Source organism: Notamacropus eugenii, chromosome 4, assembly GCF_028372415.1.
Source record: "Notamacropus eugenii isolate mMacEug1 chromosome 4, mMacEug1.pri_v2, whole genome shotgun sequence".
In the NCBI taxonomy this organism is placed as follows: Eukaryota; Metazoa; Chordata; class Mammalia; order Diprotodontia; family Macropodidae; genus Notamacropus; species Notamacropus eugenii.
Window position 1 is genome coordinate 171,634,841 of NC_092875.1, and position 12,379 is coordinate 171,647,219.

Sequence of the window (12,379 nt, forward strand, 5' to 3'; positions counted from 1 at the left end):
TTCCTTGACTTTGCTTCATAGTAGCAAGTGCTAAGTTGTATTTTAAGGCTTATTTCTGCATAGCATTGATGTGATGAAGAATAAAAGGAATTAAAAATGTTTCCAAAATGGATATTTAGATTCTGGCATCTTTTTCATGATGGGTCTGAACCTATGATTTCATTGGTAAAAGCATAATTTGAAAAAAAAAGTTAGCATTTTTCAAAAAAGTAAAAATGGTGTTATGAAAGAAGTTAATGTGAATAAATAGCCTTCTTGTTTTTGATCTAATGAAAAGATATTCACATGACTTTTTTTCTCAAAATTTTCATTTTTTATATCACTTCATTCAATACAACAATTTCTGCAGATATCAAGCATGGGAGTTGAAAGACTTAGACAAATAGTTCCAAGTTTAGTTCCTGGCTGAAATAAGATATCCCAAATTTTAATTACGTGAAATTTTTAGTCCTTCCACTTCCTGATTTTCATTCACTGTCAGGTATCTAGTACCAAAGTGCTCTGGGCACAACCTTTTCCACTAATTGCTGTTAAGCAGTTTATATTTTAATGTATTATCCCTCTGAGCTATTTGCATTAAAAAAAAGACATTTTGGGTAGAGCAGTGAATGAATGAATTTCAGGTATTAGCTACCTAACACTATTTTTTTTTCTGATTGACCTTTATGTCACCCATCCATTTTTTTTTTTTTTAAGAATCTTTTCAGATTTCCCTAAATGAAATTTTCCAATTGACTCAGAGGTTCTTGTCTCTTGAATTTGAAGCCTTGACTTCCTGCTTATTGAGATGTATACCTTGACAGTTATTTCCCTTTTCTTTTTTTCTTCTGTGTTAGCCCTGGATCTTCACCTTTCATTATCCTTTCCTGAAAATCGTAGGACATTTTTGTGTTTGAAATGTATGAGGATGGGAGAGTGATTCTAGAGGGATCTACCCTAATGTAACTGATTATATTATTGAACTTTTCAAACTCTGCCCATTCTACTGCCTTCCTTCTAAGAATACTTCTGCTCTGTATATTTTTTTCTATCTACATAGTTATATACATGTTGCTTTACAAATTAGAATATAAGCTTCTTGAGGGCAGGGACAGTGTTTTTGTCTTCCTTTGTGCCTAGGACAGTAACTTGCACATAATGAGGGCATATTAAATGCTTGTTGACTGACACCAGGAGATGCTTATTTAATTAGAACACTTTGATTTTCAGTTTTTAATATTTGGACTTAACTCAAATTTGTAAAAATATTTTTCTGGGTTTTTTCAATGTTTATAATAATTCAGTTATTTATGTATTATGTAGTTAAATAGAAAGATTCTCCATGAAAATTTATTAAAGCTATTTCTACAGTAGCATTTGGATTTTTTTAAGATACGTATTATTGACATAATTTTTCTTTTACATTACAGTAATTTTACTTACCCTCTTCCTCCAGATTCAGCCCCTGTTTATGATAGACAAAAACAATTAAGATATTCATTGCATACACCATTCCATCTTTACTTTTCTGCTGTGGTTATATAGATGAGGGTTAGGGAAGGTATGTTTTGTTTTCTGTTTTCTAGAATGATACTTGCATTAGTTTTCAGTTACTCAGAGTTTAACTTTTAATGATCTTTTCATTGTTTTTACTCTATACCTTGTTCTCTTGGTTCTTCTTATTTTACTCTACATCTTTCCAAATTTTTCATAATTCCTTATGTATGTCATTGTTTCTCTACAGTAATATTCTAATATATTCATATATTCTTTTTTTAATTATTCCTCATCATACATAAATGGATAGATATATCTATATTTAGATATTTGTGACTTTCTTTTTTTTGTTTGTTTAGAGTTTTTGCTTTCTTGGGGTATATAGCCAGCAGTGGAGTCACTGGGTGAATAGATATAGTTAATAGTTTTAGATAGATAGATAGATAGATGCAGTTTTCCTGTTTAATGTGAAATTCTAGAGTAGTTGAATTGCTGCATAATGCCTCTACCAGTGTATTAGTGTACTTGTCTTCCCACAATCTCTCCAACGTTGAATGTTCTAATTTTTTTTGTCATCTTTGCATATTTGCTCTGGTGAAGTCTCTGAAAGATATAGTATTGTCCTTCACGTTATTTGTTTTTGTTTTTAAATGTATTTAAAAAAGCAGCACTAACAACTTGCCATCATAGAAACAGCGTGACTTCTTAAGAATTGAGGCAAGACAGTATGGAACTTATTTTTAAAAGCAGTATCAAAAAAACCCAAAATAAAACATTGCCCCTCTTCAGGATCCACCTGTCAGACTTACAGGAAATGCTAAATTTGGCTTGATTAGTAGAGATAATAGCTAAAAGATACTATAATCTATACATAAGGCTTCTTTCAATCAGTGAGACAGTAACCCTGGGTTTGTTAAGGCTCCACTAGTAGTATCATGCAAGCTTTGTTAGTAAGTACCAAACCATAAAGGCTTTTGTGTGGGCCAGTAGTGGACTGTCTGTTATCCAAGGTCTAACTTAATTAGTTAAATTCAGAAAAGCTCATTATCAGCTTGGCTGCAAAGTGCAAAAGTCATATGGAGGGTTGGGTTCAGTCTAGTGGAGAAATGATCTCTATTGAAGAAAGTATAGAACCATTAAGTGTTAAAACGTTTGTGTTACTCAGCATTTTTCATTTTGAAATCTGTGGTCAGACTCTTTGACTTTTATTATTTATTTATTCTTTTATAATAAAATACATTTCTCTAGAAATACCTATGGACAATTTATATTGATTTTTACTTTATTTAAGAATCGACTTTGTTTTACTTTTAGCAGGACTAAGTAAATGATGATATCAAACAGTTTTTAAAACTAGAGAAATGGAGACCAACATAGAGAACTCAGAGGAAATTAGCATTCACAAAAATGCTTTATTCTGTTAGTCATTATATGAGAACCATTAAAAAAAAACAAACCAGCAATCTTGTGAATGTAATTTAACTTGCTCAGACTAATGTCTTTATTTTGTGATTATGTAGATTGCAATACAAGTTCTAAATTATTAAAAAATAAATTTTTTAACGTAACTTTTCTTTGTGTTTTTATTTACTAAAATAAAATCCCAGTCCATTAGATCCATAATTTATAGGTTGTGTATTCAGAGTTTTGTATATATTAAAATAAAGTTCTTTTAGAAAATTTTTACTGACGTACATTTTTCAACTCTCTTTGAAAGGCTAAATCATTCCATCTTGCTTTTATGCTAAGGATGAAACTTTTTTTTTGCAAGCAGTTTTTTTTCCTTTTGTACTCTCACCTTGGCTGAGGATATACCAATTTTTTTTAAAGGTTGTTAAAAGAAATTTAAGTAAATAGATAATTTTTAGGCAACTTTTTGGTCTGGATAATTAATATTACTGTATTTTTGTTGTCTGTAGTTATTGTTGTTCTTACTGTCTTTAGCACCCTTGTCAGCTACTTTGTCTGAATCCGAGAAGCATATTAGCGATTTCCTCTCCTACCTCTTTGTTATTCCATAATAAGGAGAAACCCCAGAGTTCTCCCCCTCCTGGATACAATCTTTTTTTAAAGATCTATTTCAGATTTTGAAGTTTATAATTGGGCATGTAATGAGCATTTTAGATCTGAGGGGGACATACAAAGCTTATGCTTATGAGCAACCTTAAAATGATGCTAGAATAAAATAATAATGAGAGCTAAAATTTTATAACACTATATGCCAGGTACTGTGCTAAGTATTTTATAATTATTTTTTTAATTTATTTTTAGCACAGTTTATAACAGATAAAGCAATTCCAACTTTTGGACAGGTGATACTTCTTTTTGAAGCATTTACAATATGGACCACAGAAGAAATTTTTTTTTTTTAAACATTAACCAACTGAGACACATAATATTTATGTTGTTAACTTCACAAGCTCTTAACCTAATTGTCTCCACAGTATTACTAAGAATTAAAGGACCCTAACTTATTGTTGTTGGTCTAAAGTCCTATGCCTAATAGCTTAATTTTAGACAACCTCGGATGTTCCCCTACCCATAATCTACAATTGAATAGATCTGGTATTAAGCTTACAAACCTTTTGACTATAGGAAATTACCACCAATAGTAAGGGGTACAATATCACCCCAACTTCATGTCAGTTCTAGGCAGGATTAGATTATCCACTTGAATTCAGTCAGGCTTAAAGTCTGCCAGGTGTCAGTGGGGAAATTGAGTCAGGAGAATCCTACCTCAGCCCATGCTGAACAGCCACTCTCTCACCCTTCCCTTGAGATCACCTATGCAGTTCATACCAGCATCTCATCAGCTTACTGGCATCATGTATTGGAGGCTCAGATCACCTTTCTTGCTACCCATACCTGGAGTTAGACCCAGAAGAACAGTCACTTAGTAGTCCCATAGCATCTAAAAATGGCAAGTTGCAATAAGCAGGTTTCAAATATGATTATAGTTTCACTTTGTCTAAGGAACATCTTTTGAGGCAGTGGCTTACATGCCTTTCTCTACATGTTTTAGTTCCTGATTAAATGGCAATCATAGAATCAAATTTACCATTAAAACCTTGACTTTTTCATCAATGCCAAATTTTACCCAAGGTTACCTTCTTCTAGGAAATTTAGACTGAAATTCTTTTCTCCAATCTAAAGATGTCATTGATTTATTCTCAGTAATTAATCCAGTCTGTTGTTTTAATACTAATTGCTTCTACCTCACTTTGTAGCATGTCCAATTTTTCTCCCCATCACTCCCCTCCCCCTGCTTCCTAATACCTTGCATTCTGATTACTCCTTCCCTCAATGTACCCTCCCCTCCATCACACCCCACCTCTCTCCTATCCCCATCTTATCTCTTTTCTTGCAGGGCAAGATAAATTTCCATACCCCTATCCCTGTAGTTCTTATTTCCTGATTATATGGAATAAAAATTCTCTCAAAACTTGAATTCCAACTTCTCTCCCTCCGCCCTTCCCTCTCCAGCCCTACTGAGAAGGCAAGCAATTCAATATAGACTAAATATGTGTTGTTTTGCAAAAGACTTCCATAGTAATCATGTTGTGTAATAGTAATTATATTGCCCTCTGACCTACCCTATCCCCTCTTATTTTTCCCCCCTACAATTGACCTTGTCCCTTCTCGAACGTGTTTATTTCTATTGACTCCCTTCTCCCACATTCCCCTTGCTCCACTTGTCACCTCCTCTCCTACTTTCCTGAGGTGTATATAAATTTTCATATCAAATTTAGTGAGCATGTTATTCTCGCCATCAGCCACATGTGGGGAGAGTAGCTTTATTCCCCCCCCTCCCCTTCTTCCTTATCTCTTCCATTGAATAAGATTTTTCTTATCTCTTTAATGAGTTATAGCCTGCCCCATTCCATTACTCCCTTTCTCTTCCCGGAATTTTCCTCCTTCACCCCTGAATTTTTATTTTACTTTTTGGTATGTGTGTGTGTGGATATCATCTCTTCTGATATAACACACCCTGTACCTTCTATCTATGTGCATGTGTGTGTGTGTGTGTGTGTGTGTGTGTGTGTGTGTATGTACAATCTCTCCAACTACCCAAATACTGAGAAAAGATTCAAGAGTTAAAAATATTTTCTTTCCATGTAGTAATGTAAACAGTTCAGCTTTAGAGAGTCTTTTATGATTTTTCTTTTCTGTTTACCTTTTCATGCTTCTCTTGATTCTTGTCTTGGGAAGTCAAATTTTTAAATACAGATCTGGTCTTTTCCTCAACATGAAATCTTCAAATTTGACTATATCACTGAATGACCATTTTTTCCCTTGAAGTATTATATTCAGATTTTCTGGGTAGGTGATTCTTGGCTTCAGTCCTAGTTCCTTTGACTTCTGAAATATCCCACTCCAAGCCCTTCGATCCTTTAATGTTGAAGCTGCCAGATCCTGTGTTATCCTGATTGTATTTCCACAGTACTCAAATTGTTTCTTTCTAGCTGCTTGCAGTATTTTCTCCTTGATCTGGGAACTCTGAAATTTGGCCACAATATTCCTAGGAGTTTCTCTGTTGGGGTTTCTTTCAGGAGGTGAACGATGAATTCTTTCAATATCCATTTTGCCCTCTGATTCTATAACATCAGGGCAGTTTTCCTTGATAATTTCATGGAAGATAATGTCTAGGCTCTATTTTTGATCGTGGCTTTCAGGTAGTCCAATAATTTTTAAATTATTTCTCCTGGATCTATTTTCCAGGTCAGTTGTTTTTACAATGAGTTGTTGTACCTTATCTTCTATTTTTTCAGATTTTTGGTTTTGTTTACTAACTTCTTGGTTTAACTCATAGTCATTCATTTCCCTGAACTCAATTCTCTCTTTAAACAAATTATTTTGTTCAGTGAGCTTTTGAACCTTCTCCTCCATTTGGCTAATTCTCCTTTTTAAAACCTCCTTCTCCTCATTGGCTTTTTGGACCTCTTTTTCCAATTGAGTTAGCCTCTTTTTAAAGCTGTTATTTTCCTCACCATTTTTTTGGTTCTCCTTTAGTAAGCTGCTAACTTGTTTTTTAAGGTCTTCTCTTGCCTGAGCCCATTTTGAGTTCCCTTTGGAGGCAGAGGTCTTGACTTTCTCTGACAGTATGCCTTGTTCTTCCTCATCTGAAAGAATGGGGGGAGACACCTGTTCCCCAAGAAAGTAGCCTTCTGTGGTCTTATTTTTTTTCCCTTTTTTGGGCATTTTCCCAGCCAGTTACTTGACTTTTTGTGGAGTTTCCTCTCCACAACCACGTTGCCTCCAGCCCGCCCAGCCAGCACTTGGGGGCTGAGATTCAAATGCTGCTCCCAAGCCTTAGAGGTTTTGGGGGGGGGGTGCTGCTATTCAGTGTGAGATTAAGTTCAGCTGCTCAGGTAGGTGCATGGCTACCTCACAGGGCTCAGTTCTCTCAGGGGGTTTGTGAGGAGACCTTCAATAATGGATTCGGGCCACTGCCTGCTTTGGGAGCCCCTGTCCGCTGGTACCTCCGCTGCTGCCTCCAGAGGGGGCCTGAGTTATGGGGACACCCCGCTCCCCTCTTGGCCAGCCTAAAAGACCCTCTCACTGACCTTTGGCACCTGTGGGTTGAGGGGCATGCGCTGCCACTGGAGATTCTGTCCCTGAAGCCTGCTGGGATCTGCTCCTCTTGGTGCTGCGTGGCCAAGGCAGGGCTGGGCTCTGCTCCGCGACCAGTGTGCAACAGACCTTTCAAGTAGGTTTTTCAGGTCTCTCTGGAACAGAAATCTCCTCCACTCTGTTGTTCTGTGGCTTCTGTTGTTCTAGAATTTGTTGAGAGTTCTTCTTTACAGGTAGTTTATGGGCTGTGGGGTAAGAGCTAGCATGTGTGCATCTTTCTGCTCTGCCATCTTGGCTCCTCCCAGTATTTTACAATTATTGTTTCATTTCATCATCACAACAATTCTGGGTGATAGGTTCTATCATTATCCTCATTTTACAGATGAGGAAATTGAGGTAACTTGCCTAGGGTCACATATCTACTAAGTATCTGAAGCTGGATTTGAACTTTTATCTTTCTTAATCCAGGCCCAATACTCTATCCACTGTGCCATCTGGCTGCTTCTAGACAGGCAGCGTGCCAGCCTGTGATGTAGCCACAGTTCCTTTTGTCCTGTGCTAGAAAATGCCTTAAGGCATTTGAAGCTCAATAAGGAGTTGGTCAGATAATTATTATAGGAATAACATTTATGTAGTACTTAAAGTTTGTAAATCACTTTATAATATTATCTCATTTTATACTCACTATAGCCCTGGGAGATAGGTGCTATTATTATTATATATAAGGAAACTGAGGCTGAGAAAAGTTAAGTGACTTGTCCAGGGTCACACAACTAGTAAGTATCTTGAGACCTGATTTGAAATCAGAATTTCCTGATGCCAAGGCCAGTACTTCATCTAGCAACTGAACCACCTAGCAGTCTTTGCCATTACTATGTATTGGTGTGCATGATTATTGAATGTTGGGCTTATAGTTTTATGATGAGGAGAACAAAAGGAGCCAGAACCCTTTACAAAGGTAGCAATCTAAAATAAGCAGACATTAGACACTTTGGATTACAAAAATTTCCTTTGGCCTCAGGGGTTGCATTGAGCAATGACATTGATCATTTTAGCTGCCTGATCCTTAGTTTTCTCTTGGGTGAGAGACCTAGTATATAACTAGATTGCTTCACTTAAGTTATTATCTTTAGCTGCTCCCATGATTCATGTTATAGATGTAAGCTCAGCTTAGTTGGCTTCAGGTATGGTCTTATCAACTGTGTGTATCTGGCCTCTAGTCAAGCTTAGCTATGTATGAAAAAATCCTTTACCAGAAAATGAACCAACAGGTAATGAATTTTTTTTTCTCAACCATAGAAGCTCATGAAAATCATCTACTGAAATATAGTTTAAATAATGAAGTTTTGCTTGACTTGCTTTCAAATTCATTTTCTTTATGTAAAATACTGTGCATATGCTGAATTGTTACACTGAGCACAGTGTAGGAGATATAAGAATATAATTTCAAAACAGCACAGTACTTGCTTTCAATGAGCTTCCTGTAGTTTAGTTCTCCCCCTCAAATAAAAGCTTTAATGTCACATGATTAGATTTTCCTGAAAGTTAAGACTTCTGGGCATGTGAATATTTTATCTGCATCTTTTACCTTAATGTTATTCAACAAATGTAGCTAATCACTTCAGATGCTTAGTGCACCAATGCTTTTCAGGTCTGTCTTCCAGATTAAACCATCTAGGAAGTTGTCACACCTACCATTGGTTATGACAGCTGCAGTGCTGGGATTCCTCTATTGCAGTTAACAGTTCTTGTGATCATTCTGCACCTGGTGGTCTCATAGTTACTGTCAGTTAACTGGAGTTGTGAGAATTACAGGATGAAGATAAAGGATCTCGTTGACTAACAGAGAGGACTGTTGCGATTTAGGATCAAGTTGCAAGGCTAGTTTAGTCTCAGGCACTCACCAGAGCAGTGAGTATGGAATAGTTGTCTGATGCACTCATATCAAAAGTAGATATTAAAAGGCCTTGAGGAATACTTGCTACCTTTGTACATGCAGCCTTATTTCCCTTACTGTCTATCTCCTTCTCAGTTAATCTCTTTTCCAGTTCTATCAGTAATCCCTGTGTCCCATCCTTACCTTTCTCACCCTAAAAATCTCATCTGCAAGTATGTATATTGAATTTAAAAAAATACTCTTGCATGTTCATCCTAAACTTTTCTAAGCCTTCTACTATATTTCATCATCTCTTCCATCATTTCTAGCTTTCTTCTTCCCAAATTGAAGGAGTTTTCTCAACTCAATACTCCTTCTACTATGTTTGCTTTGTCATCAGTTCACTTGGAGTTAGTGTTGTAATTTTGTTATTTGTATTATTTAACTTAGAAAAGTGTCATGATTGTGAGTATCATCTGACCTATTCACAGCTATTTACTGTTCCACAGCTGTAGACTCTACCCTTGTCCACACCTTCACAATGCTGTTGGCAGGTGAAGAGTACTCATTAGATAAGTGTAAACCTATTATCCCTAATAGAAAAAAAAGTGGTATGCCCCACAGATAGTATATCATTTTCATTGGTAAGAGGTACACTGTTATGGAGAGCTTTGGGTTACTTAGAATTCATGGATTTGTAGAAATTTTCAGTTATTAAAATGATTGTGCTCTCTGTATACTAATTTATCAGTTGCATGTTACCTTATATACAAAATACCCATCTGCCCTATCATAACTAATATCATTTGACTAAAAGAACATACTATTTCTTAAGCTAGATATGAAGTTTACCCCCAAGTATGAATTACCATTAGAATTTGGGGTTTTTAAAGGCAAAGGTTTTAAAATTCTTTTAAAAAAAAACCACACAGACCAACAAATCAGTTCGATATTACCTTTGATTAAAGCCAGTACCCACTTAGTGGGTGTTTATTTGAATACAGTTTTACTTTTTCACGATTAAGAATATGGTTCAGCTGATATCTTGATGTTTTTCAACTTTATCAAATACTGCTCCTTGTCATGTAACCTATATTCTAACCAAATAAACTGTTCTTTGCTCCCATTCTCATGCTATGCAATTCAGATCTCTCATATGTGTGTATATGTATATATGTATTTTGTGTATGTGTATATATATATATATTGTGTGTGTATATATGTATGTATGTATATATGTATTTTGTGTGTATGTACGTATGTATATATATTGTGTGTGTATGTATGTATATATATATTTATACCAGTTCCCATAGCCAGAGTTGGATTCCCCTGCCTTTATCTCCTTTTCCCTCTCCATCTATTGATGTTCATCCTTTTAAGGCCCAATCCAAATATTACCATATCTCTGAAAGATTTCTTCATCCTTCCTAGCTGAAAGTCTTGTCTCCAATCTCAATTTTTCATAATAGTTTCCTTGGACCTCTCCTTGCCCACATTTCAAACATATATTGCATATGCAATGTGTCATAATTATGCATATGTAATCTACTTCCTACTCCCCCACTCTTCTCCCTCTTTCCCTCCCTCTCCTTCTTCCCCACTCTCTCTTTTCTCTTCCTCTCTCTCTCCCTCTCTTTTTTTTCTCCCTTCCCTCTCCCCCCCTCCCCCATACACACAGGGTTTAAACTCCTTGAAAGGAAAGTCAGTTAGTTATAGCTTTGTAACTTCCCTTTGAATCTCCATCAGCCCACATCTTGTCTTATACATTGCTGCTACAGAATCTTTTCCTGTTGCATCTTCTAAAGTCTGGAAAGAAAAAAAAAACACATCCAAAGGCTATTGCAATTGGTACCCATATTTATCTGTTACCCGATAAGAACTGCTTTTAAGCCTCTGTACCTGCAGCTCTTTTATAAAAATAATATGATGTTTATATTGTACCCTGAAATATAATTGTGTAAGTGCATATCTAATACTTGTAAATCATTGTTGTTGTGTTGGTCCTTCGTTCCCAAAGAGGACTATGACATCAAGATGATGACATGACTTTCAGTTGACTTTGTTTTGAGTGAGGGAGGGCTGTGCAGGTCACCGGCCTCACTTCTCCAGAGCCATCTGGGTCCAGTGACCAGATATTCTTCAGGATGACTGGACATGACCCAGGATATGTTGGGACACCTTGGCCCTTTCAGGCTAAGGTTTTATCATATTCTCACTTTGAGTGAGATACACCCATTCAATGAATAGACTTCTTTAAGTAGTTACTCAAGGGTTTGCCCCTTTAATCAAAAACAGAAAGAAAAATCAAACTGGGAGGGGAAGACCCTCAGGGTTCCTGGATAAAAGAGAAATACATCATATATAACATTAGTATGCCCATTTGTTTGAAATTCTGAGTGGAAAAAGAAAGGCTCATTGCTTCCTTCATAGCAACTGCCCTCCTCACCCTGAGAACTCGAACTGCATATGGTTATGACCATATCTGTAAGATTCTTCCAACTAGAAAGTTAATTGTAGAAAATTTTTGAAACAATGCTCTACTGCTTAAATATTTAAGTCTTGCTTCTTTACACTGAAATAGGAATAATCATGCTTTACATAAAATGATAATATAGAGAAAATATTATTGAAAGTTTAAAAAGACATGCAAATATAAATTGTAATTTTGTTTTAACCTCTGATTGCTTTTAATAGAAAATGTCCATTTGACTAAGGTTTTACAGTGCTTATTTGGGAGAGTTAAACACATACTTCATGTATGCTCATAAGGTGAAATGACTCCAAAATTAAATTTGTCAGTGCATAAGTTGGTGCCAAAAATATTACCATGTAGGAATGTATTTCTGAAATAACTAAAATTAATAGGATAATAGGAAGACATACACATATTTTCATTTTATATGCATGTTTTTTATACCTAAGGCAATGATAATAGTGGTCTAATTCTTCACCTTTATATAGAATGTTGCATTTTAAAAAACTCTACCAAGCTATTCACTTTTTGACACTTTGGAGTTGAAATTGAAAATTCTTTTGAAGATAATATTTCATTTTCTAGCAGCATCCGTAAATTCTCACACATATCAAGTGGTGTCAAGTGCACAAAACATAAGTCATATTCATTTTCACAGGTAGTGGTTTCTACCATTTTTAAAAGATTAGAACCCAGTTGTAACTGGTAGCATTAATTTTTCAAAATTTTAGTGTTACAGATTACTTTTTGTCTTTTAATAAGCTATCTTCATTTTTCATTATACACATCTGTTGAACTTCCTATTGGACAGTGATCATTAAATTAATTTTGTATTATGGCTACATTTCAAAAAAATTTTCAAGTACTTCCTTCAAAAATATTATAAGTTTTCTGGCCAGAAGGTATCCCCTAATTTTTTTTTTTTTTAGTTTCCCTGTAATTGCAAGCTGATTGTATATGTTAGTACATTTTAATTTTTA

The 12,379-nt window shown here is 35.4% G+C and overlaps 1 protein-coding gene across 8 annotated transcripts in view; it reads left to right on the top strand.

Moving 5' to 3' along the window:
• EXOC2 (exocyst complex component 2) overlaps positions 1 to 12,379 on the top strand; it is a 250,636-nt gene that overhangs the window by 89,962 nt on the left and 148,295 nt on the right. The window lies entirely within an intron of this gene.